Source organism: Dendropsophus ebraccatus, unplaced genomic scaffold (assembly GCF_027789765.1).
Source record: "Dendropsophus ebraccatus isolate aDenEbr1 unplaced genomic scaffold, aDenEbr1.pat pat_scaffold_582_ctg1, whole genome shotgun sequence".
Lineage (NCBI taxonomy): Eukaryota > Metazoa > Chordata > Amphibia > Anura > Hylidae > Dendropsophus > Dendropsophus ebraccatus.
In genome coordinates this window covers 1-18387 of record NW_027210181.1, presented here as the reverse complement: position 1 = coordinate 18387, position 18387 = coordinate 1, and the positions used below count along the sequence as shown (strand labels likewise).

General features: G+C 50.4%; 50 non-coding genes across 50 annotated transcripts; 27 read left to right on the top strand and 23 right to left on the bottom strand.

Moving 5' to 3' along the window:
• The first annotated feature begins 621 nt into the window (after positions 1-621).
• TRNAV-CAC (transfer RNA valine (anticodon CAC)) lies at positions 622-692 on the top strand. Its single transcript has one exon. It is a non-coding gene; the product is annotated as a tRNA-Val (tRNA).
• A 345-nt stretch (positions 693-1037) lies between these two features.
• TRNAM-CAU (transfer RNA methionine (anticodon CAU)) lies at positions 1038-1109 on the bottom strand. The gene has a single exon. It is a non-coding gene; the product is annotated as a tRNA-Met (tRNA).
• Positions 1110-1300: 191 nt separating this feature from the next.
• TRNAN-GUU (transfer RNA asparagine (anticodon GUU)) lies at positions 1301-1374 on the top strand. Its single transcript has one exon. It is a non-coding gene; the product is annotated as a tRNA-Asn (tRNA).
• Positions 1375-1619: 245 nt separating this feature from the next.
• TRNAY-GUA (transfer RNA tyrosine (anticodon GUA)) lies at positions 1620-1706 on the bottom strand. Its single transcript is given in 2 exon segments — positions 1620-1655; positions 1670-1706. It is a non-coding gene; the product is annotated as a tRNA-Tyr (tRNA).
• An 82-nt stretch (positions 1707-1788) lies between these two features.
• Positions 1789-1861, bottom strand: TRNAA-AGC (transfer RNA alanine (anticodon AGC)). Its single transcript has one exon. It is a non-coding gene; the product is annotated as a tRNA-Ala (tRNA).
• A 241-nt stretch (positions 1862-2102) lies between these two features.
• On the top strand, positions 2103-2175 carry TRNAV-AAC (transfer RNA valine (anticodon AAC)). The gene has a single exon. It is a non-coding gene; the product is annotated as a tRNA-Val (tRNA).
• Positions 2176-2296: 121 nt separating this feature from the next.
• TRNAV-CAC (transfer RNA valine (anticodon CAC)) lies at positions 2297-2369 on the top strand. The gene has a single exon. It is a non-coding gene; the product is annotated as a tRNA-Val (tRNA).
• Positions 2370-2714: 345 nt separating this feature from the next.
• Positions 2715-2786, bottom strand: TRNAM-CAU (transfer RNA methionine (anticodon CAU)). The gene has a single exon. It is a non-coding gene; the product is annotated as a tRNA-Met (tRNA).
• Positions 2787-2977: 191 nt separating this feature from the next.
• On the top strand, positions 2978-3051 carry TRNAN-GUU (transfer RNA asparagine (anticodon GUU)). Its single transcript has one exon. It is a non-coding gene; the product is annotated as a tRNA-Asn (tRNA).
• Positions 3052-3296: 245 nt separating this feature from the next.
• Positions 3297-3383, bottom strand: TRNAY-GUA (transfer RNA tyrosine (anticodon GUA)). The gene is given in 2 exon segments: positions 3297-3332; positions 3347-3383. It is a non-coding gene; the product is annotated as a tRNA-Tyr (tRNA).
• An 82-nt stretch (positions 3384-3465) lies between these two features.
• TRNAA-AGC (transfer RNA alanine (anticodon AGC)) lies at positions 3466-3538 on the bottom strand. Its single transcript has one exon. It is a non-coding gene; the product is annotated as a tRNA-Ala (tRNA).
• Positions 3539-3779: 241 nt separating this feature from the next.
• On the top strand, positions 3780-3852 carry TRNAV-AAC (transfer RNA valine (anticodon AAC)). Its single transcript has one exon. It is a non-coding gene; the product is annotated as a tRNA-Val (tRNA).
• Positions 3853-3973: 121 nt separating this feature from the next.
• Positions 3974-4046, top strand: TRNAV-CAC (transfer RNA valine (anticodon CAC)). The gene has a single exon. It is a non-coding gene; the product is annotated as a tRNA-Val (tRNA).
• Positions 4047-4391: 345 nt separating this feature from the next.
• TRNAM-CAU (transfer RNA methionine (anticodon CAU)) lies at positions 4392-4463 on the bottom strand. The gene has a single exon. It is a non-coding gene; the product is annotated as a tRNA-Met (tRNA).
• A 191-nt stretch (positions 4464-4654) lies between these two features.
• TRNAN-GUU (transfer RNA asparagine (anticodon GUU)) lies at positions 4655-4728 on the top strand. The gene has a single exon. It is a non-coding gene; the product is annotated as a tRNA-Asn (tRNA).
• A 245-nt stretch (positions 4729-4973) lies between these two features.
• TRNAY-GUA (transfer RNA tyrosine (anticodon GUA)) lies at positions 4974-5060 on the bottom strand. The gene is given in 2 exon segments: positions 4974-5009; positions 5024-5060. It is a non-coding gene; the product is annotated as a tRNA-Tyr (tRNA).
• An 82-nt stretch (positions 5061-5142) lies between these two features.
• On the bottom strand, positions 5143-5215 carry TRNAA-AGC (transfer RNA alanine (anticodon AGC)). Its single transcript has one exon. It is a non-coding gene; the product is annotated as a tRNA-Ala (tRNA).
• A 242-nt stretch (positions 5216-5457) lies between these two features.
• On the top strand, positions 5458-5530 carry TRNAV-AAC (transfer RNA valine (anticodon AAC)). The gene has a single exon. It is a non-coding gene; the product is annotated as a tRNA-Val (tRNA).
• Positions 5531-5651: 121 nt separating this feature from the next.
• Positions 5652-5724, top strand: TRNAV-CAC (transfer RNA valine (anticodon CAC)). The gene has a single exon. It is a non-coding gene; the product is annotated as a tRNA-Val (tRNA).
• Positions 5725-6069: 345 nt separating this feature from the next.
• TRNAM-CAU (transfer RNA methionine (anticodon CAU)) lies at positions 6070-6141 on the bottom strand. Its single transcript has one exon. It is a non-coding gene; the product is annotated as a tRNA-Met (tRNA).
• Positions 6142-6332: 191 nt separating this feature from the next.
• Positions 6333-6406, top strand: TRNAN-GUU (transfer RNA asparagine (anticodon GUU)). Its single transcript has one exon. It is a non-coding gene; the product is annotated as a tRNA-Asn (tRNA).
• Positions 6407-6652: 246 nt separating this feature from the next.
• On the bottom strand, positions 6653-6739 carry TRNAY-GUA (transfer RNA tyrosine (anticodon GUA)). Its single transcript is given in 2 exon segments — positions 6653-6688; positions 6703-6739. It is a non-coding gene; the product is annotated as a tRNA-Tyr (tRNA).
• Positions 6740-6821: 82 nt separating this feature from the next.
• TRNAA-AGC (transfer RNA alanine (anticodon AGC)) lies at positions 6822-6894 on the bottom strand. Its single transcript has one exon. It is a non-coding gene; the product is annotated as a tRNA-Ala (tRNA).
• Positions 6895-7136: 242 nt separating this feature from the next.
• Positions 7137-7209, top strand: TRNAV-AAC (transfer RNA valine (anticodon AAC)). Its single transcript has one exon. It is a non-coding gene; the product is annotated as a tRNA-Val (tRNA).
• Positions 7210-7330: 121 nt separating this feature from the next.
• Positions 7331-7403, top strand: TRNAV-CAC (transfer RNA valine (anticodon CAC)). Its single transcript has one exon. It is a non-coding gene; the product is annotated as a tRNA-Val (tRNA).
• Positions 7404-7748: 345 nt separating this feature from the next.
• On the bottom strand, positions 7749-7820 carry TRNAM-CAU (transfer RNA methionine (anticodon CAU)). Its single transcript has one exon. It is a non-coding gene; the product is annotated as a tRNA-Met (tRNA).
• A 191-nt stretch (positions 7821-8011) lies between these two features.
• TRNAN-GUU (transfer RNA asparagine (anticodon GUU)) lies at positions 8012-8085 on the top strand. The gene has a single exon. It is a non-coding gene; the product is annotated as a tRNA-Asn (tRNA).
• A 245-nt stretch (positions 8086-8330) lies between these two features.
• TRNAY-GUA (transfer RNA tyrosine (anticodon GUA)) lies at positions 8331-8417 on the bottom strand. Its single transcript is given in 2 exon segments — positions 8331-8366; positions 8381-8417. It is a non-coding gene; the product is annotated as a tRNA-Tyr (tRNA).
• A 396-nt stretch (positions 8418-8813) lies between these two features.
• On the top strand, positions 8814-8886 carry TRNAV-AAC (transfer RNA valine (anticodon AAC)). The gene has a single exon. It is a non-coding gene; the product is annotated as a tRNA-Val (tRNA).
• A 121-nt stretch (positions 8887-9007) lies between these two features.
• On the top strand, positions 9008-9080 carry TRNAV-CAC (transfer RNA valine (anticodon CAC)). The gene has a single exon. It is a non-coding gene; the product is annotated as a tRNA-Val (tRNA).
• A 345-nt stretch (positions 9081-9425) lies between these two features.
• On the bottom strand, positions 9426-9497 carry TRNAM-CAU (transfer RNA methionine (anticodon CAU)). The gene has a single exon. It is a non-coding gene; the product is annotated as a tRNA-Met (tRNA).
• A 192-nt stretch (positions 9498-9689) lies between these two features.
• On the top strand, positions 9690-9763 carry TRNAN-GUU (transfer RNA asparagine (anticodon GUU)). Its single transcript has one exon. It is a non-coding gene; the product is annotated as a tRNA-Asn (tRNA).
• A 245-nt stretch (positions 9764-10008) lies between these two features.
• TRNAY-GUA (transfer RNA tyrosine (anticodon GUA)) lies at positions 10009-10095 on the bottom strand. Its single transcript is given in 2 exon segments — positions 10009-10044; positions 10059-10095. It is a non-coding gene; the product is annotated as a tRNA-Tyr (tRNA).
• Positions 10096-10177: 82 nt separating this feature from the next.
• TRNAA-AGC (transfer RNA alanine (anticodon AGC)) lies at positions 10178-10250 on the bottom strand. The gene has a single exon. It is a non-coding gene; the product is annotated as a tRNA-Ala (tRNA).
• A 242-nt stretch (positions 10251-10492) lies between these two features.
• TRNAV-AAC (transfer RNA valine (anticodon AAC)) lies at positions 10493-10565 on the top strand. Its single transcript has one exon. It is a non-coding gene; the product is annotated as a tRNA-Val (tRNA).
• Positions 10566-10686: 121 nt separating this feature from the next.
• On the top strand, positions 10687-10759 carry TRNAV-CAC (transfer RNA valine (anticodon CAC)). Its single transcript has one exon. It is a non-coding gene; the product is annotated as a tRNA-Val (tRNA).
• Positions 10760-11104: 345 nt separating this feature from the next.
• Positions 11105-11176, bottom strand: TRNAM-CAU (transfer RNA methionine (anticodon CAU)). The gene has a single exon. It is a non-coding gene; the product is annotated as a tRNA-Met (tRNA).
• Positions 11177-11368: 192 nt separating this feature from the next.
• TRNAN-GUU (transfer RNA asparagine (anticodon GUU)) lies at positions 11369-11442 on the top strand. Its single transcript has one exon. It is a non-coding gene; the product is annotated as a tRNA-Asn (tRNA).
• A 246-nt stretch (positions 11443-11688) lies between these two features.
• On the bottom strand, positions 11689-11775 carry TRNAY-GUA (transfer RNA tyrosine (anticodon GUA)). Its single transcript is given in 2 exon segments — positions 11689-11724; positions 11739-11775. It is a non-coding gene; the product is annotated as a tRNA-Tyr (tRNA).
• An 82-nt stretch (positions 11776-11857) lies between these two features.
• On the bottom strand, positions 11858-11930 carry TRNAA-AGC (transfer RNA alanine (anticodon AGC)). Its single transcript has one exon. It is a non-coding gene; the product is annotated as a tRNA-Ala (tRNA).
• A 244-nt stretch (positions 11931-12174) lies between these two features.
• Positions 12175-12247, top strand: TRNAV-AAC (transfer RNA valine (anticodon AAC)). Its single transcript has one exon. It is a non-coding gene; the product is annotated as a tRNA-Val (tRNA).
• Positions 12248-12368: 121 nt separating this feature from the next.
• TRNAV-CAC (transfer RNA valine (anticodon CAC)) lies at positions 12369-12441 on the top strand. The gene has a single exon. It is a non-coding gene; the product is annotated as a tRNA-Val (tRNA).
• Positions 12442-13049: 608 nt separating this feature from the next.
• On the top strand, positions 13050-13123 carry TRNAN-GUU (transfer RNA asparagine (anticodon GUU)). The gene has a single exon. It is a non-coding gene; the product is annotated as a tRNA-Asn (tRNA).
• A 246-nt stretch (positions 13124-13369) lies between these two features.
• Positions 13370-13456, bottom strand: TRNAY-GUA (transfer RNA tyrosine (anticodon GUA)). The gene is given in 2 exon segments: positions 13370-13405; positions 13420-13456. It is a non-coding gene; the product is annotated as a tRNA-Tyr (tRNA).
• An 82-nt stretch (positions 13457-13538) lies between these two features.
• TRNAA-AGC (transfer RNA alanine (anticodon AGC)) lies at positions 13539-13611 on the bottom strand. The gene has a single exon. It is a non-coding gene; the product is annotated as a tRNA-Ala (tRNA).
• A 241-nt stretch (positions 13612-13852) lies between these two features.
• Positions 13853-13925, top strand: TRNAV-AAC (transfer RNA valine (anticodon AAC)). Its single transcript has one exon. It is a non-coding gene; the product is annotated as a tRNA-Val (tRNA).
• A 121-nt stretch (positions 13926-14046) lies between these two features.
• On the top strand, positions 14047-14119 carry TRNAV-CAC (transfer RNA valine (anticodon CAC)). Its single transcript has one exon. It is a non-coding gene; the product is annotated as a tRNA-Val (tRNA).
• A 606-nt stretch (positions 14120-14725) lies between these two features.
• On the top strand, positions 14726-14799 carry TRNAN-GUU (transfer RNA asparagine (anticodon GUU)). The gene has a single exon. It is a non-coding gene; the product is annotated as a tRNA-Asn (tRNA).
• A 242-nt stretch (positions 14800-15041) lies between these two features.
• TRNAY-GUA (transfer RNA tyrosine (anticodon GUA)) lies at positions 15042-15128 on the bottom strand. Its single transcript is given in 2 exon segments — positions 15042-15077; positions 15092-15128. It is a non-coding gene; the product is annotated as a tRNA-Tyr (tRNA).
• A 399-nt stretch (positions 15129-15527) lies between these two features.
• On the top strand, positions 15528-15599 carry TRNAV-AAC (transfer RNA valine (anticodon AAC)). Its single transcript has one exon. It is a non-coding gene; the product is annotated as a tRNA-Val (tRNA).
• Positions 15600-18387: the final 2788 nt, after the last annotated feature.

The window sequence follows — 18387 nt, the reverse complement described above, 5'->3', positions numbered from 1 at the left end:
CAGGGTCATCTATTCAACTACAGTCTATGTATTGTATAGATTGTTTAATTTTACATTTCGCTGGAGCTAGAGATGCTATTTTGACTTTTTTCCCATGCCTGTGTACAAAGAAGAGTAAAACAATGGCTTAGTTAACTGCCTATGGTGACAGCTGGCAAGGAGAGTCACTCACAGAGGAAATTTTAAATGCGTAAACACTGGAAAAGAGACATTAGTAAAAAGATGAGTTCAAAGACTTGTGTAGCAAAAATAAAAGTACAAAGCATTAAAGCATAGTTATTTCAAATGGCCACTAGATGTCAGCAGTGTACCAAGAATTGTTTCTATCTGTGGTTTAAAAAGGGAACTAAAAAATGGATGCTTTAATCTTTTCTTTAAGCCAGTAAATTTTGTTTGTGCTATTTAGTTATCAAGCCCAGACAGTGCAGTGCTGCGGTCTCTTATATAAGAAGCTTCTGATTTATAGACTTACACAGTCATATCAGCCTTTTGTGTTATGTAGTCAGCAATAGAATGTGCTTTAAGTGGCTAATTACTTTTCTATAGATCTTTTTTTTTTTTTTTTTTTTTTTTTCAAGTAAAGGTGATGAATAATTTTATATAAAAATGTGGCCCCCTCCAGTCTGTAGTGTAGCGGTTATCACGTTCGCCTCACACGCGAAAGGTCCCCGGTTCGAAACCGGGCAGAAACACAGTTCTTTTGCAGCCTTTTGGCTACCCCACTACGTAGCCAAAAGCACCAACACGTGAAATATTCCGGCTTCGAAACCGGGCAGAAGCATGGTGCTTCTGGAAGAAATTTTTGGCTACCCCACTAGTGCAACACAAAACCTTCTTTGCGCAAGCAGGTGATATTTGCTTGCAACAAGGCTTTTTAGACACAGCCACATACTTGTCCAGTTTGTCTTGTTGGAGATATTGAAGACAGGTGTTTGGCAACGAGCAAGAGGCGGCTGATGAATCGGCCCCCACTCTCCTAGATTTTAAGCAGAAACTTCTGGGGAATTGTACTTGCGGGGTTTGTAAAAGTGAGCTCTTAGCAGAGGATGGTTTCGATCCATCGACCTCTGGGTTATGGGCCCAGCACGCTTCCGCTGCGCCACTCTGCTGCTGCTCAGGAGGTTAGGAAGGCGGGGAAGAGAAGCCGAAATAGGTGGCCTCTGGCTACCATGCGCCAGCAAGTATAGCCATTTGTTAAAGGCCAGGGCCCCCCCTTGAGGCTGTTTTCCTTTTTCGATATTATTGAGTCAAAGGTCATGTGACCTGGCTGGGGCTTTGAGCAATTGCGTGCAGCAACGGTGTCTCTGTGGCGCAATCGGTTAGCGTGTTCGGCTGTTAACCGAAAGGTTGGTGGTTCGAGTCCACCCAGGGACGATGGCCTAATTTTCTTTGGCTTTCAGGGCACAGCGAAAGGCCCTCCTTTGGCAGGCCTGAGCTGCACTCCCAACTGAGAGCTTGGATGTGGTGTCTGTTTTAAATTCCTCAGACTGGGAGCACAGCTCTCTTAAAAGGGTGTTTTAAGGTAGTAGAGGAAGAGCGCAGCCAGAATGTGTGTTTCAGCTGCTCGAAAGGTCCAACACGAAAGGATGCACCCGCCTCCCTCCCCCCAAAGAAAAAGGTCCTTCGAGCCGGAATCGAACCAGCGACCTAAGGATTGCTAATGTTTTTACTACAGTCCTCCGCTCTACCAGCTGAGCTATCGAAGGCTTGGCCGGCCTTTGCTCGCCTACCTCCTAGGCTTGTCAAAGAGTGGCATGAGAAAAGGCATTTGAAAAAGTCAAAAGGTTATGGAGGATGCGGGCATCGATCCCGCTACCTCTCGCATGCTAAGCGAGCGCTCTACCATTTGAGCTAATCCCCCTCTCACGTCCGTTCACTTTGGCCATCATCCCACCACGCTGTGACTTAAATAACCAGTTTTTTTTTGTTTTTTTTTGTTTTGTTTTTTTAAGTGTGCATCCCAATCGCCACAAGTAAGAAACTATTGGGAAGCTGACAGGACTTGGGGCAGCCTGGGATGGTCCCCAGTTTAAAGTACGTTCCTTCCTTTTTTCAAACTTGTGTTGTTCGCTTGCGAGGAAAGCTGCGTTGGCCTCCGCCGAGTTTCTGTAGTGTAGTGGTCATCACGTTCGCCTAACACGCGAAAGGTCCCCGGTTCGAAACCGGGCAGAAACATTGGTTTGGGTACCCTTTTGATCCAGGGACAAACCTTTTTACTTCGAAGCCCCAGTTTTCCTCCGCTCGGTTTGAATACTGGCGGCTGGCTCGCCATAGCGGTGCCTGTCTCAACAGGCAGGTTTCTGTAGTGTAGCGGTTATCACGTTCGCCTCACACGCGAAAGGTCCCCGGTTCGAAACCGGGCAGAAACACAGTTCTTTTGCAGCCTTTTGGCTACCCCACTACGTAGCCAAAAGCACCAACACGTGAAATATTCCGGCTTCGAAACCGGGCAGAAGCATGGTGCTTCTGGAAGAAATTTTTGGCTACCCCACTAGTGCAACACAAAACCTTCTTTGCGCAAGCAGGTGATATTTGCTTGCAACAAGGCTTTTTAGACACAGCCACATACTTGTCCAGTTTGTCTTGTTGGAGATATTGAAGACAGGTGTTTGGCAACGAGCAAGAGGCGGCTGATGAATCGGCCCCCACTCTCCTAGATTTTAAGCAGAAACTTCTGGGGAATTGTACTTGCGGGGTTTGTAAAAGTGAGCTCTTAGCAGAGGATGGTTTCGATCCATCGACCTCTGGGTTATGGGCCCAGCACGCTTCCGCTGCGCCACTCTGCTGCTGCTCAGGAGGTTAGGAAGGCGGGGAAGAGAAGCCGAAATAGGTGGCCTCTGGCTACCATGCGCCAGCAAGTATAGCCATTTGTTAAAGGCCAGGGCCCCCCCTTGAGGCTGTTTTCCTTTTTCGATATTATTGAGTCAAAGGTCATGTGACCTGGCTGGGGCTTTGAGCAATTGCGTGCAGCAACGGTGTCTCTGTGGCGCAATCGGTTAGCGTGTTCGGCTGTTAACCGAAAGGTTGGTGGTTCGAGTCCACCCAGGGACGATGGCCTAATTTTCTTTGGCTTTCAGGGCACAGCGAAAGGCCCTCCTTTGGCAGGCCTGAGCTGCACTCCCAACTGAGAGCTTGGATGTGGTGTCTGTTTTAAATTCCTCAGACTGGGAGCACAGCTCTCTTAAAAGGGTGTTTTAAGGTAGTAGAGGAAGAGCGCAGCCAGAATGTGTGTTTCAGCTGCTCGAAAGGTCCAACACGAAAGGATGCACCCGCCTCCCTCCCCCCAAAGAAAAAGGTCCTTCGAGCCGGAATCGAACCAGCGACCTAAGGATTGCTAATGTTTTTACTACAGTCCTCCGCTCTACCAGCTGAGCTATCGAAGGCTTGGCCGGCCTTTGCTCGCCTACCTCCTAGGCTTGTCAAAGAGTGGCATGAGAAAAGGCATTTGAAAAAGTCAAAAGGTTATGGAGGATGCGGGCATCGATCCCGCTACCTCTCGCATGCTAAGCGAGCGCTCTACCATTTGAGCTAATCCCCCTCTCACGTCCGTTCACTTTGGCCATCATCCCACCACGCTGTGACTTAAATAACCAGTTTTTTTTTGTTTTTTTTTGTTTTGTTTTTTTAAGTGTGCATCCCAATCGCCACAAGTAAGAAACTATTGGGAAGCTGACAGGACTTGGGGCAGCCTGGGATGGTCCCCAGTTTAAAGTACGTTCCTTCCTTTTTTCAAACTTGTGTTGTTCGCTTGCGAGGAAAGCTGCGTTGGCCTCCGCCGAGTTTCTGTAGTGTAGTGGTCATCACGTTCGCCTAACACGCGAAAGGTCCCCGGTTCGAAACCGGGCAGAAACATTGGTTTGGGTACCCTTTTGATCCAGGGACAAACCTTTTTACTTCGAAGCCCCAGTTTTCCTCCGCTCGGTTTGAATACTGGCGGCTGGCTCGCCATAGCGGTGCCTGTCTCAACAGGCAGGTTTCTGTAGTGTAGCGGTTATCACGTTCGCCTCACACGCGAAAGGTCCCCGGTTCGAAACCGGGCAGAAACACAGTTCTTTTGCAGCCTTTTGGCTACCCCACTACGTAGCCAAAAGCACCAACACGTGAAATATTCCGGCTTCGAAACCGGGCAGAAGCATGGTGCTTCTGGAAGAAATTTTTGGCTACCCCACTAGTGCAACACAAAACCTTCTTTGCGCAAGCAGGTGATATTTGCTTGCAACAAGGCTTTTTAGACACAGCCACATACTTGTCCAGTTTGTCTTGTTGGAGATATTGAAGACAGGTGTTTGGCAACGAGCAAGAGGCGGCTGATGAATCGGCCCCCACTCTCCTAGATTTTAAGCAGAAACTTCTGGGGAATTGTACTTGCGGGGTTTGTAAAAGTGAGCTCTTAGCAGAGGATGGTTTCGATCCATCGACCTCTGGGTTATGGGCCCAGCACGCTTCCGCTGCGCCACTCTGCTGCTGCTCAGGAGGTTAGGAAGGCGGGGAAGAGAAGCCGAAATAGGTGGCCTCTGGCTACCATGCGCCAGCAAGTATAGCCATTTGTTAAAGGCCAGGGCCCCCCCTTGAGGCTGTTTTCCTTTTTCGATATTATTGAGTCAAAGGTCATGTGACCTGGCTGGGGCTTTGAGCAATTGCGTGCAGCAACGGTGTCTCTGTGGCGCAATCGGTTAGCGTGTTCGGCTGTTAACCGAAAGGTTGGTGGTTCGAGTCCACCCAGGGACGATGGCCTAATTTTCTTTGGCTTTCAGGGCACAGCGAAAGGCCCTCCTTTGGCAGGCCTGAGCTGCACTCCCAACTGAGAGCTTGGATGTGGTGTCTGTTTTAAATTCCTCAGACTGGGAGCACAGCTCTCTTAAAAGGGTGTTTTAAGGTAGTAGAGGAAGAGCGCAGCCAGAATGTGTGTTTCAGCTGCTCGAAAGGTCCAACACGAAAGGATGCACCCGCCTCCCTCCCCCCAAAGAAAAAGGTCCTTCGAGCCGGAATCGAACCAGCGACCTAAGGATTGCTAATGTTTTTACTACAGTCCTCCGCTCTACCAGCTGAGCTATCGAAGGCTTGGCCGGCCTTTGCTCGCCTACCTCCTAGGCTTGTCAAAGAGTGGCATGAGAAAAGGCATTTGAAAAAGTCAAAAGGTTATGGAGGATGCGGGCATCGATCCCGCTACCTCTCGCATGCTAAGCGAGCGCTCTACCATTTGAGCTAATCCCCCTCTCACGTCCGTTCACTTTGGCCATCATCCCACCACGCTGTGACTTAAATAACCAGTTTTTTTTTGTTTTTTTTTTGTTTTGTTTTTTTAAGTGTGCATCCCAATCGCCACAAGTAAGAAACTATTGGGAAGCTGACAGGACTTGGGGCAGCCTGGGATGGTCCCCAGTTTAAAGTACGTTCCTTCCTTTTTTCAAACTTGTGTTGTTCGCTTGCGAGGAAAGCTGCGTTGGCCTCCGCCGAGTTTCTGTAGTGTAGTGGTCATCACGTTCGCCTAACACGCGAAAGGTCCCCGGTTCGAAACCGGGCAGAAACATTGGTTTGGGTACCCTTTTGATCCAGGGACAAACCTTTTTACTTCGAAGCCCCAGTTTTCCTCCGCTCGGTTTGAATACTGGCGGCTGGCTCGCCATAGCGGTGCCTGTCTCAACAGGCAGGTTTCTGTAGTGTAGCGGTTATCACGTTCGCCTCACACGCGAAAGGTCCCCGGTTCGAAACCGGGCAGAAACACAGTTCTTTTGCAGCCTTTTGGCTACCCCACTACGTAGCCAAAAGCACCAACACGTGAAATATTCCGGCTTCGAAACCGGGCAGAAGCATGGTGCTTCTGGAAGAAATTTTTGGCTACCCCACTAGTGCAACACAAAACCTTCTTTGCGCAAGCAGGTGATATTTGCTTGCAACAAGGCTTTTTAGACACAGCCACATACTTGTCCAGTTTGTCTTGTTGGAGATATTGAAGACAGGTGTTTGGCAACGAGCAAGAGGCGGCTGATGAATCGGCCCCCACTCTCCTAGATTTTAAGCAGAAACTTCTGGGGAATTGTACTTGCGGGGTTTGTAAAAGTGAGCTCTTAGCAGAGGATGGTTTCGATCCATCGACCTCTGGGTTATGGGCCCAGCACGCTTCCGCTGCGCCACTCTGCTGCTGCTCAGGAGGTTAGGAAGGCGGGGAAGAGAAGCCGAAATAGGTGGCCTCTGGCTACCATGCGCCAGCAAGTATAGCCATTTGTTAAAGGCCAGGGCCCCCCCTTGAGGCTGTTTTCCTTTTTCGATATTATTGAGTCAAAGGTCATGTGACCTGGCTGGGGCTTTGAGCAATTGCGTGCAGCAACGGTGTCTCTGTGGCGCAATCGGTTAGCGTGTTCGGCTGTTAACCGAAAGGTTGGTGGTTCGAGTCCACCCAGGGACGATGGCCTAATTTTCTTTGGCTTTCAGGGCACAGCGAAAGGCCCTCCTTTGGCAGGCCTGAGCTGCACTCCCAACTGAGAGCTTGGATGTGGTGTCTGTTTTAAATTCCTCAGACTGGGAGCACAGCTCTCTTAAAAGGGTGTTTTAAGGTAGTAGAGGAAGAGCGCAGCCAGAATGTGTGTTTCAGCTGCTCGAAAGGTCCAACACGAAAGGATGCACCCGCCCTCCCTCCCCCCAAAGAAAAAGGTCCTTCGAGCCGGAATCGAACCAGCGACCTAAGGATTGCTAATGTTTTTACTACAGTCCTCCGCTCTACCAGCTGAGCTATCGAAGGCTTGGCCGGCCTTTGCTCGCCTACCTCCTAGGCTTGTCAAAGAGTGGCATGAGAAAAGGCATTTGAAAAAGTCAAAAGGTTATGGAGGATGCGGGCATCGATCCCGCTACCTCTCGCATGCTAAGCGAGCGCTCTACCATTTGAGCTAATCCCCCTCTCACGTCCGTTCACTTTGGCCATCATCCCACCACGCTGTGACTTAAATAACCAGTTTTTTTTTGTTTTTTTTTTGTTTTGTTTTTTTAAGTGTGCATCCCAATCGCCACAAGTAAGAAACTATTGGGAAGCTGACAGGACTTGGGGCAGCCTGGGATGGTCCCCAGTTTAAAGTACGTTCCTTCCTTTTTTCAAACTTGTGTTGTTCGCTTGCGAGGAAAGCTGCGTTGGCCTCCGCCGAGTTTCTGTAGTGTAGTGGTCATCACGTTCGCCTAACACGCGAAAGGTCCCCGGTTCGAAACCGGGCAGAAACATTGGTTTGGGTACCCTTTTGATCCAGGGACAAACCTTTTTACTTCGAAGCCCCAGTTTTCCTCCGCTCGGTTTGAATACTGGCGGCTGGCTCGCCATAGCGGTGCCTGTCTCAACAGGCAGGTTTCTGTAGTGTAGCGGTTATCACGTTCGCCTCACACGCGAAAGGTCCCCGGTTCGAAACCGGGCAGAAACACAGTTCTTTTGCAGCCTTTTGGCTACCCCACTACGTAGCCAAAAGCACCAACACGTGAAATATTCCGGCTTCGAAACCGGGCAGAAGCATGGTGCTTCTGGAAGAAATTTTTGGCTACCCCACTAGTGCAACACAAAACCTTCTTTGCGCAAGCAGGTGATATTTGCTTGCAACAAGGCTTTTTAGACACAGCCACATACTTGTCCAGTTTGTCTTGTTGGAGATATTGAAGACAGGTGTTTGGCAACGAGCAAGAGGCGGCTGATGAATCGGCCCCCACTCTCCTAGATTTTAAGCAGAAACTTCTGGGGAATTGTACTTGCGGGGTTTGTAAAAGTGAGCTCTTAGCAGAGGATGGTTTCGATCCATCGACCTCTGGGTTATGGGCCCAGCACGCTTCCGCTGCGCCACTCTGCTGCTGCTCAGGAGGTTAGGAAGGCGGGGAAGAGAAGCCGAAATAGGTGGCCTCTGGCTACCATGCGCCAGCAAGTATAGCCATTTGTTAAAGGCCAGGGCCCCCCCTTGAGGCTGTTTTCCTTTTTCGATATTATTGAGTCAAAGGTCATGTGACCTGGCTGGGGCTTTGAGCAATTGCGTGCAGCAACGGTGTCTCTGTGGCGCAATCGGTTAGCGTGTTCGGCTGTTAACCGAAAGGTTGGTGGTTCGAGTCCACCCAGGGACGATGGCCTAATTTTCTTTGGCTTTCAGGGCACAGCGAAAGGCCCTCCTTTGGCAGGCCTGAGCTGCACTCCCAACTGAGAGCTTGGATGTGGTGTCTGTTTTAAATTCCTCAGACTGGGAGCACAGCTCTCTTAAAAGGGTGTTTTAAGGTAGTAGAGGAAGAGCGCAGCCAGAATGTGTGTTTCAGCTGCTCGAAAGGTCCAACACGAAAGGATGCACCCGCCTCCCTCCCCCCAAAGAAAAAGGTCCTTCGAGCCGGAATCGAACCAGCGACCTAAGGATTGCTAATGTTTTTACTACAGTCCTCCGCTCTACCAGCTGAGCTATCGAAGGCTTGGCCGGCCTTTGCTCGCCTACCTCCTAGGCTTGTCAAAGAGTGGCATGAGAAAAGGCATTTGAAAAAGTCAAAAGGTTATGGAGGATGCGGGCATCGATCCCGCTACCTCTCGCATGCTAAGCGAGCGCTCTACCATTTGAGCTAATCCCCTCTCACGTCCGTTCACTTTGGCCATCATCCCACCACGCTGTGACTTAAATAACCAGTTTTTTTTTTGTTTTTTTTTGTTTTGTTTTTTTAAGTGTGCATCCCAATCGCCACAAGTAAGAAACTATTGGGAAGCTGACAGGACTTGGGGCAGCCTGGGATGGTCCCCAGTTTAAAGTACGTTCCTTCCTTTTTTCAAACTTGTGTTGTTCGCTTGCGAGGAAAGCTGCGTTGGCCTCCGCCGAGTTTCTGTAGTGTAGTGGTCATCACGTTCGCCTAACACGCGAAAGGTCCCCGGTTCGAAACCGGGCAGAAACATTGGTTTGGGTACCCTTTTGATCCAGGGACAAACCTTTTTACTTCGAAGCCCCAGTTTTCCTCCGCTCGGTTTGAATACTGGCGGCTGGCTCGCCATAGCGGTGCCTGTCTCAACAGGCAGGTTTCTGTAGTGTAGCGGTTATCACGTTCGCCTCACACGCGAAAGGTCCCCGGTTCGAAACCGGGCAGAAACACAGTTCTTTTGCAGCCTTTTGGCTACCCCACTACGTAGCCAAAAGCACCAACACGTGAAATATTCCGGCTTCGAAACCGGGCAGAAGCATGGTGCTTCTGGAAGAAATTTTTGGCTACCCCACTAGTGCAACACAAAACCTTCTTTGCGCAAGCAGGTGATATTTGCTTGCAACAAGGCTTTTTAGACACAGCCACATACTTGTCCAGTTTGTCTTGTTGGAGATATTGAAGACAGGTGTTTGGCAACGAGCAAGAGGCGGCTGATGAATCGGCCCCCACTCTCCTAGATTTTAAGCAGAAACTTCTGGGGAATTGTACTTGCGGGGTTTGTAAAAGTGAGCTCTTAGCAGAGGATGGTTTCGATCCATCGACCTCTGGGTTATGGGCCCAGCACGCTTCCGCTGCGCCACTCTGCTGCTGCTCAGGAGGTTAGGAAGGCGGGGAAGAGAAGCCGAAATAGGTGGCCTCTGGCTACCATGCGCCAGCAAGTATAGCCATTTGTTAAAGGCCAGGGCCCCCCCCTTGAGGCTGTTTTCCTTTTTCGATATTATTGAGTCAAAGGTCATGTGACCTGGCTGGGGCTTTGAGCAATTGCGTGCAGCAACGGTGTCTCTGTGGCGCAATCGGTTAGCGTGTTCGGCTGTTAACCGAAAGGTTGGTGGTTCGAGTCCACCCAGGGACGATGGCCTAATTTTCTTTGGCTTTCAGGGCACAGCGAAAGGCCCTCCTTTGGCAGGCCTGAGCTGCACTCCCAACTGAGAGCTTGGATGTGGTGTCTGTTTTAAATTCCTCAGACTGGGAGCACAGCTCTCTTAAAAGGGTGTTTTAAGGTAGTAGAGGAAGAGCGCAGCCAGAATGTGTGTTTCAGCTGCTCGAAAGGTCCAACACGAAAGGATGCACCCGCCTCCCTCCCCCCAAAGAAAAAGGTCCTTCGAGCCGGAATCGAACCAGCGACCTAAGGATTGCTAATGTTTTTACTACAGTCCTCCGCTCTACCAGCTGAGCTATCGAAGGCTTGGCCGGCCTTTGCTCGCCTACCTCCTAGGCTTGTCAAAGAGTGGCATGAGAAAAGGCATTTGAAAAAGTCAAAAGGTTATGGAGGATGCGGGCATCGATCCCGCTACCTCTCGCATGCTAAGCGAGCGCTCTACCATTTGAGCTAATCCCCCTCTCACGTCCGTTCACTTTGGCCATCATCCCACCACGCTGTGACTTAAATAACCAGTTTTTTTTTGTTTTTTTTTTGTTTTGTTTTTTTAAGTGTGCATCCCAATCGCCACAAGTAAGAAACTATTGGGAAGCTGACAGGACTTGGGGCAGCCTGGGATGGTCCCCAGTTTAAAGTACGTTCCTTCCTTTTTTCAAACTTGTGTTGTTCGCTTGCGAGGAAAGCTGCGTTGGCCTCCGCCGAGTTTCTGTAGTGTAGTGGTCATCACGTTCGCCTAACACGCGAAAGGTCCCCGGTTCGAAACCGGGCAGAAACATTGGTTTGGGTACCCTTTTGATCCAGGGACAAACCTTTTTACTTCGAAGCCCCAGTTTTCCTCCGCTCGGTTTGAATACTGGCGGCTGGCTCGCCATAGCGGTGCCTGTCTCAACAGGCAGGTTTCTGTAGTGTAGCGGTTATCACGTTCGCCTCACACGCGAAAGGTCCCCGGTTCGAAACCGGGCAGAAACACAGTTCTTTTGCAGCCTTTTGGCTACCCCACTACGTAGCCAAAAGCACCAACACGTGAAATATTCCGGCTTCGAAACCGGGCAGAAGCATGGTGCTTCTGGAAGAAATTTTTGGCTACCCCACTAGTGCAACACAAAACCTTCTTTGCGCAAGCAGGTGATATTTGCTTGCAACAAGGCTTTTTAGACACAGCCACATACTTGTCCAGTTTGTCTTGTTGGAGATATTGAAGACAGGTGTTTGGCAACGAGCAAGAGGCGGCTGATGAATCGGCCCCCACTCTCCTAGATTTTAAGCAGAAACTTCTGGGGAATTGTACTTGCGGGGTTTGTAAAAGTGAGCTCTTAGCAGAGGATGGTTTCGATCCATCGACCTCTGGGTTATGGGCCCAGCACGCTTCCGCTGCGCCACTCTGCTGCTGCTCAGGAGGTTAGGAAGGCGGGGAAGAGAAGCCGAAATAGGTGGCCTCTGGCTACCATGCGCCAGCAAGTATAGCCATTTGTTAAAGGCCAGGGCCCCCCCCTTGAGGCTGTTTTCCTTTTTCGATATTATTGAGTCAAAGGTCATGTGACCTGGCTGGGGCTTTGAGCAATTGCGTGCAGCAACGGTGTCTCTGTGGCGCAATCGGTTAGCGTGTTCGGCTGTTAACCGAAAGGTTGGTGGTTCGAGTCCACCCAGGGACGATGGCCTAATTTTCTTTGGCTTTCAGGGCACAGCGAAAGGCCCTCCTTTGGCAGGCCTGAGCTGCACTCCCAACTGAGAGCTTGGATGTGGTGTCTGTTTTAAATTCCTCAGACTGGGAGCACAGCTCTCTTAAAAGGGTGTTTTTAAGGTAGTAGAGGAAGAGCGCAGCCAGAATGTGTGTTTCAGCTGCTCGAAAGGTCCAACACGAAAGGATGCACCCGCCTCCCTCCCCCCAAAGAAAAAGGTCCTTCGAGCCGGAATCGAACCAGCGACCTAAGGATTGCTAATGTTTTTACTACAGTCCTCCGCTCTACCAGCTGAGCTATCGAAGGCTTGGCCGGCCTTTGCTCGCCTACCTCCTAGGCTTGTCAAAGAGTGGCATGAGAAAAGGCATTTGAAAAAGTCAAAAGGTTATGGAGGATGCGGGCATCGATCCCGCTACCTCTCGCATGCTAAGCGAGCGCTCTACCATTTGAGCTAATCCCCCTCTCACGTCCGTTCACTTTGGCCATCATCCCACCACGCTGTGACTTAAATAACCAGTTTTTTTTTTGTTTTTTTTTTGTTTTGTTTTTTTAAGTGTGCATCCCAATCGCCACAAGTAAGAAACTATTGGGAAGCTGACAGGACTTGGGGCAGCCTGGGATGGTCCCCAGTTTAAAGTACGTTCCTTCCTTTTTTTCAAACTTGTGTTGTTCGCTTGCGAGGAAAGCTGCGTTGGCCTCCGCCGAGTTTCTGTAGTGTAGTGGTCATCACGTTCGCCTAACACGCGAAAGGTCCCCGGTTCGAAACCGGGCAGAAACATTGGTTTGGGTACCCTTTTGATCCAGGGACAAACCTTTTTACTTCGAAGCCCCAGTTTTCCTCCGCTCGGTTTGAATACTGGCGGCTGGCTCGCCATAGCGGTGCCTGTCTCAACAGGCAGGTTTCTGTAGTGTAGCGGTTATCACGTTCGCCTCACACGCGAAAGGTCCCCGGTTCGAAACCGGGCAGAAACACAGTTCTTTTGCAGCCTTTTGGCTACCCCACTACGTAGCCAAAAGCACCAACACGTGAAATATTCCGGCTTCGAAACCGGGCAGAAGCATGGTGCTTCTGGAAGAAATTTTTGGCTACCCCACTAGTGCAACACAAAACCTTCTTTGCGCAAGCAGGTGATATTTGCTTGCAACAAGGCTTTTTAGACACAGCCACATACTTGTCCAGTTTGTCTTGTTGGAGATATTGAAGACAGGTGTTTGGCAACGAGCAAGAGGCGGCTGATGAATCGGCCCCCACTCTCCTAGATTTTAAGCAGAAACTTCTGGGGAATTGTACTTGCGGGGTTTGTAAAAGTGAGCTCTTAGCAGAGGATGGTTTCGATCCATCGACCTCTGGGTTATGGGCCCAGCACGCTTCCGCTGCGCCACTCTGCTGCTGCTCAGGAGGTTAGGAAGGCGGGGAAGAGAAGCCGAAATAGGTGGCCTCTGGCTACCATGCGCCAGCAAGTATAGCCATTTGTTAAAGGCCAGGGCCCCCCCTTGAGGCTGTTTTCCTTTTTCGATATTATTGAGTCAAAGGTCATGTGACCTGGCTGGGGCTTTGAGCAATTGCGTGCAGCAACGGTGTCTCTGTGGCGCAATCGGTTAGCGTGTTCGGCTGTTAACCGAAAGGTTGGTGGTTCGAGTCCACCCAGGGACGATGGCCTAATTTTCTTTGGCTTTCAGGGCACAGCGAAAGGCCCTCCTTTGGCAGGCCCTGAGCTGCACTCCCAACTGAGAGCTTGGATGTGGTGTCTGTTTTAAATTCCTCAGACTGGGAGCACAGCTCTCTTAAAAGGGTGTTTTAAGGTAGTAGAGGAAGAGCGCAGCCAGAATGTGTGTTTCAGCTGCTCGAAAGGTCCAACACGAAAGGATGCACCCGCCTCCCTCCCCCCAAAGAAAAAGGTCCTTCGAGCCGGAATCGAACCAGCGACCTAAGGATTGCTAATGTTTTTACTACAGTCCTCCGCTCTACCAGCTGAGCTATCGAAGGCTTGGCCGGCCTTTGCTCGCCTACCTCCTAGGCTTGTCAAAGAGTGGCATGAGAAAAGGCATTTGAAAAAGTCAAAAGGTTATGGAGGATGCGGGCATCGATCCCGCTACCTCTCGCATGCTAAGCGAGCGCTCTACCATTTGAGCTAATCCCCCTCTCACGTCCGTTCACTTTGGCCATCATCCCACCACGCTGTGACTTAAATAACCAGTTTTTTTTTTGTTTTTTTTTGTTTTGTTTTTTAAGTGTGCATCCCAATCGCCACAAGTAAGAAACTATTGGGAAGCTGACAGGACTTGGGGCAGCCTGGGATGGTCCCCAGTTTAAAGTACGTTCCTTCCTTTTTTCAAACTTGTGTTGTTCGCTTGCGAGGAAAGCTGCGTTGGCCTCCGCCGAGTTTCTGTAGTGTAGTGGTCATCACGTTCGCCTAACACGCGAAAGGTCCCCGGTTCGAAACCGGGCAGAAACATTGGTTTGGGTACCCTTTTGATCCAGGGACAAACCTTTTTACTTCGAAGCCCCAGTTTTCCTCCGCTCGGTTTGAATACTGGCGGCTGGCTCGCCATAGCGGTTGCTGTGTCAACAGGCTGGTTTCTGTAGTGTAGCGGTTATCACGTTCGCCTCACACGCGAAAGGTCCCCGGTTCGAAACCGGGCAGAAACACAGTTCTTTTGCAGCCTTTTGGCTACCCCACTACGTAGCCAAAAGCACCAACACGTGAAATATTCCGGCTTCGAAACCGGGCAGAAGCATGGTGCTTCTGGAAGAAATTTTTGGCTACCCCACTAGTGCAACACAAAACCTTCTTTGCGCAAGCAGGTGATATTTGCTTGCAACAAGGCTTTTTAGACACAGCCACATACTTGTCCAGTTTGTCTTGTTGGAGATATTGAAGACAGGTGTTTGGCAACGAGCAAGAGGCGGCTGATGAATCGGCCCCCACTCTCCTAGATTTAAGCAGAAACTTCTGGGGAATTGTACTTGCGGGGTTTGTAAAAGTGAGCTCTTAGCAGAGGATGGTTTCGATCCATCGACCTCTGGGTTATGGGCCCAGCACGCTTCCGCTGCGCCACTCTGCTGCTGCTCAGGAGGTTAGGAAGGCGGGGAAGAGAAGCCGAAATAGGTGGCCTCTGGCTACCATGCGCCAGCAAGGTATAGCCATTTGTTAAAGGCCAGGGCCCCCCTTGAGGCTGTTTCCTTTTTCGATATTATTGAGTCAAAGGTCATGTGACCTGGCTGGGGCTTTGAGCAATTGCGTGCAGCAACGGTGTCTCTGTGGCGCAATCGGTTAGCGTGTTCGGCTGTTAACCGAAAGGTTGGTGGTTCGAGTCCACCCAGGGACGATGGCCTAATTTTCTTTGGCTTTCAGGGCACAGCGAAAGGCCCTCCTTTGGCAGGCCTGAGCTGCACTCCCAACTGAGAGCTTGGATGTGGTGTCTGTTTTAATTCCTCAGACTGGGAGCACAGCTCTCTTAAAAGGGTGTTTTAAGGTAGTAGAGGAAGAGCGCAGCCAGAATGTGTGTTTCAGCTGCTCGAAAGTCCAACACGAAAGGATGCACCCGCCTCCCTCCCCCAAAGAAAAAGGTCCTTCGAGCCGGAATCGAACCAGCGACCTAAGGATTGCTAATGTTTTTACTACAGTCCTCCGCTCTACCAGCTGAGCTATCGAAGGCTTGGCCGGCTTTGCTCGCCTACCTCCTAGGCTTGTCAAAGAGTGGCATGAGAAAAGGCATTTGAAAAAGTCAAAAGGTTATGGAGGATGCGGGCATCGATCCCGCTACCTCTCGGCATGCTAAGCGAGCGCTCTTTACCATTTGAGCTTAATCCCCCTCTCAGTCCGTTCACTTTTGGCCATCATCCCACCACACGCTGGACTTATAATAAGCCAGTTTTTTTTTGTTTTTTTTTTTGTTTTGTTTTTTTAAGTGTGATCCCAATCGCCACAAGTAGAAACTATTGGGAAGCTGACAGGACTTGGGGAGCCTGGATGGTCCCCAGTTTAAGTACGTTTCCTTCCTTTTTTCAAACTTGTGTGTTCGCTTGCGAGGAAAGCTGCGTTGGCCTCCGCCGAGTTTCTGTAGTGTAGTGGTCACACGTTCGCCTAACACGCGAAAGGTCCCCGGTTCGAAACCGGGCAGAAACTTGGTTTGGGTACCCTTTTGATCCAGGGACAAACCTTTTTACTGTCGAAGCCCCAGTTTTCCTCCGCGCGGTTTGATACTGGCGCTGGCTCGCCATAGCGGTGCCTGTTTTAAACACTCAGGCAACCGCGTTGTAGTGTAGCGGTTATCACGTTCGCCTCACACCGCGAAAGGTCCCCGGTTCGAAAACCGGGCAGAAACACAGTTCTTTGCAGCTTTTGGCTACCCCACTACGTAGCCAAAAGCACCAACACGTGAAATATTCCGGACTTCGAAACCGGGCAGAAGCATGGTGCTTCTGGAAAGAATTTTTGGCTCCCCACTAGTGCAACACAAAAACCTTCTTTGCGCAAGCAGGTGATATTGCTTGAACAAGGCTTTTAGGAAACAGCCACATACTTGTCAGTTTGTCTTGTGGGAGATATTGAAGACAGGTGTTTGGCAACGAGCAAGAGGCGGCTGATGAATCGGCCCCCACTCTCCTAGATTTAAGCAGAAACTTCTGGGGAATTGTATTGCGGGGTTTGTAAAAGTGAGCTCTTAGCAGAGGATGGTTCGATCCATCGACCTGGGTTATGGGCCCAGCACGCTTTCCGCTGCGCCACTCTGCTGTTGCTCAGGAGGTAGGAAGGCGGGGAAGAGAAGCGAAATAGGTGGCCTCTGGATACCATGCGCCAGCAAGTATAGCATTTGTTAAAGGCCAGGGCCCCCCTTGAGGCTGTTTTCCTTTTTCGATATTATTGAGTCAAAGGTCATGTGACCTGGCTGGGGCTTTGAGCAATTGGCGGCAGCAACGGTGTATCTGGCGCAATCGGTTAGCGTGTTCGGCTGTTAACGAAAGGTTGGTGGTTCGAGTCCACCCAGGACGATGGCCTCATTTCTTGGGCTTTCAGGGCACAGCGAAAGGCCCTCCTTTGGCAGGCCTGAGCTGCATCCAACTGAGAGCTTGGATGTGGTGTCTGTTTTAAACCTCAGACTGGGAGCACAGCTTCTTAAAAGGGGTGTTTAAGTTTAGTAGAGGAAGAGCGCAGCCAGCCAGAATGTGTGTTTCAGCTGCTAGAAAGGTCCAACACGAAAGGATGCACCGCCTCCTCCCCCCAAAGAAAAAGGTCCTTCGAGCCGGAATCGAACCAGCGACCTAAGGATTGCTAATGTTTTTACTACAGTCTCCGCTATACCAGCTGAGCAACGAAGGCTTGGCCGGCCTTTGCGCGATCCCTCCTAGGGCTTGTCAAAAGAGTGGGATTGAGAAAAGGCATTGAAAAAGTCAAAAGGTTATGGAGGATGCGGGCATCGATCCCGCTACCTCTCGCATGCTAAGCGAGCGCTTACCATTTGAGCTAATCCCCTCTCACGTCCGTTCACTTGGCCATCATCCCACCCCGTGTGACTTAAAATACAAGTTTTTTTGTTTTTTTTTTGGTTTTGTTTTTTAAGTGTGCATCCCAATCGCCACAAGTAGACGAACCTATTGGGAAGATGAAGGACTTGGGGCCGCCTGGGATGGTCCCAGGTGAAAGTAGTCCTTCCTTTTTTCAAAACTGGTGTTGTTCGCTTGCGAGGAAAGCTGCGTTGGCCTTCCGCCGAGTTTCTGTAGTGTAGTGGTCATCACCGTTCGCCTAAACGCGAAAGGGCCCCGGTTCGAAACCGGCCGAAGAAACATTGGTTTTGGGTACCCTTTTGATCCAGGGACAAACCTTTTTACTTCGAAGCCCCAGTTTCCTCCGCTCGGTTTGAATACTGGCGGCTGGCGCCATAGCGGGTGCACTGTCTCAACAGGCAGGTTTTAGTGTAGCGGTTATCACGTTCGCCTCACACGCGAAAGGTCCCCGGTTCGAACCGGGCAGAAACACAGTTTCTTTTTGCGCATTTGGCTACCCCACTACGTAGCCCAAAAGCACCAACACGTGAAACTCCGGCTTCGAAACCGGGCAGAAGCATGGTGCTCTGGAAGAAATTTTTGGCTACCCCCACTAGTGCAACACAAAACCTTCTTTGCGCAAGCGGTGATATTTGCTTGCAACAAGGCTTTTTAGACACAGCCACATACTTGTCCAGTTGGTCTTGTTGGAGATATTGAAGACAGGTGTTTGGCAACGAGCAAGAGGCGGCTGATGAATCGGCCCCCACTCTCCTAGATTTTACGCAGAAATTCTGGGGAATTGTACTTGCGGGGTTTGGAAAAGGAGCTCTTAGAAGAGGATGTTTCGATCCATCGATCCTCTGGGTAGGGGCCCAGCACGCTTCCGCTGCGCCACTCTGCTGCTGCTCAGGAGGTTAGGAAGGCGGGGAAGAGAAGCCGAAAATCGGTGGCCTCTAGGCTACCATGCGCCAGCAAGTATAGCCATTGGTTAAAGGGCAGGGCCCCCCTTGAGGCTGTTTTCCTTTTTCGATATTATTGAGTCAAAGGTCATGTGACCTGGCTGGGGCTTTGCAGCAATTGCGTGCAGCAACGGTGTCTCTGTGGCGCAATCGGTTAGCGTGTTCGCTGTTAACGAAAGGTTGGTGGGTCGAGTCCACCCAGGGACGATGGCCTAATTTTCTTTGGCTTTCCAGGGCACAGCGAAAGGCCCTCCTTTGGCAGGCCTGAGCTGCACTCCAACTGAGAGCTTGGATGTGGTTGTCGTTTTTAAATTGCCTCAGACTGGGAGCACAGCTCTTTAAAAGGGTGTTTTAAGGTAGTAGAGGAAGAGCGCAGCCAGAATGTGTGTTTCGCTGCTCGAAAGGTCCAACACGAAAGGATGCACCCGCCTCCCTCCCCCCAAAGAAAAAGGTCCTTCGAGCCGGAAT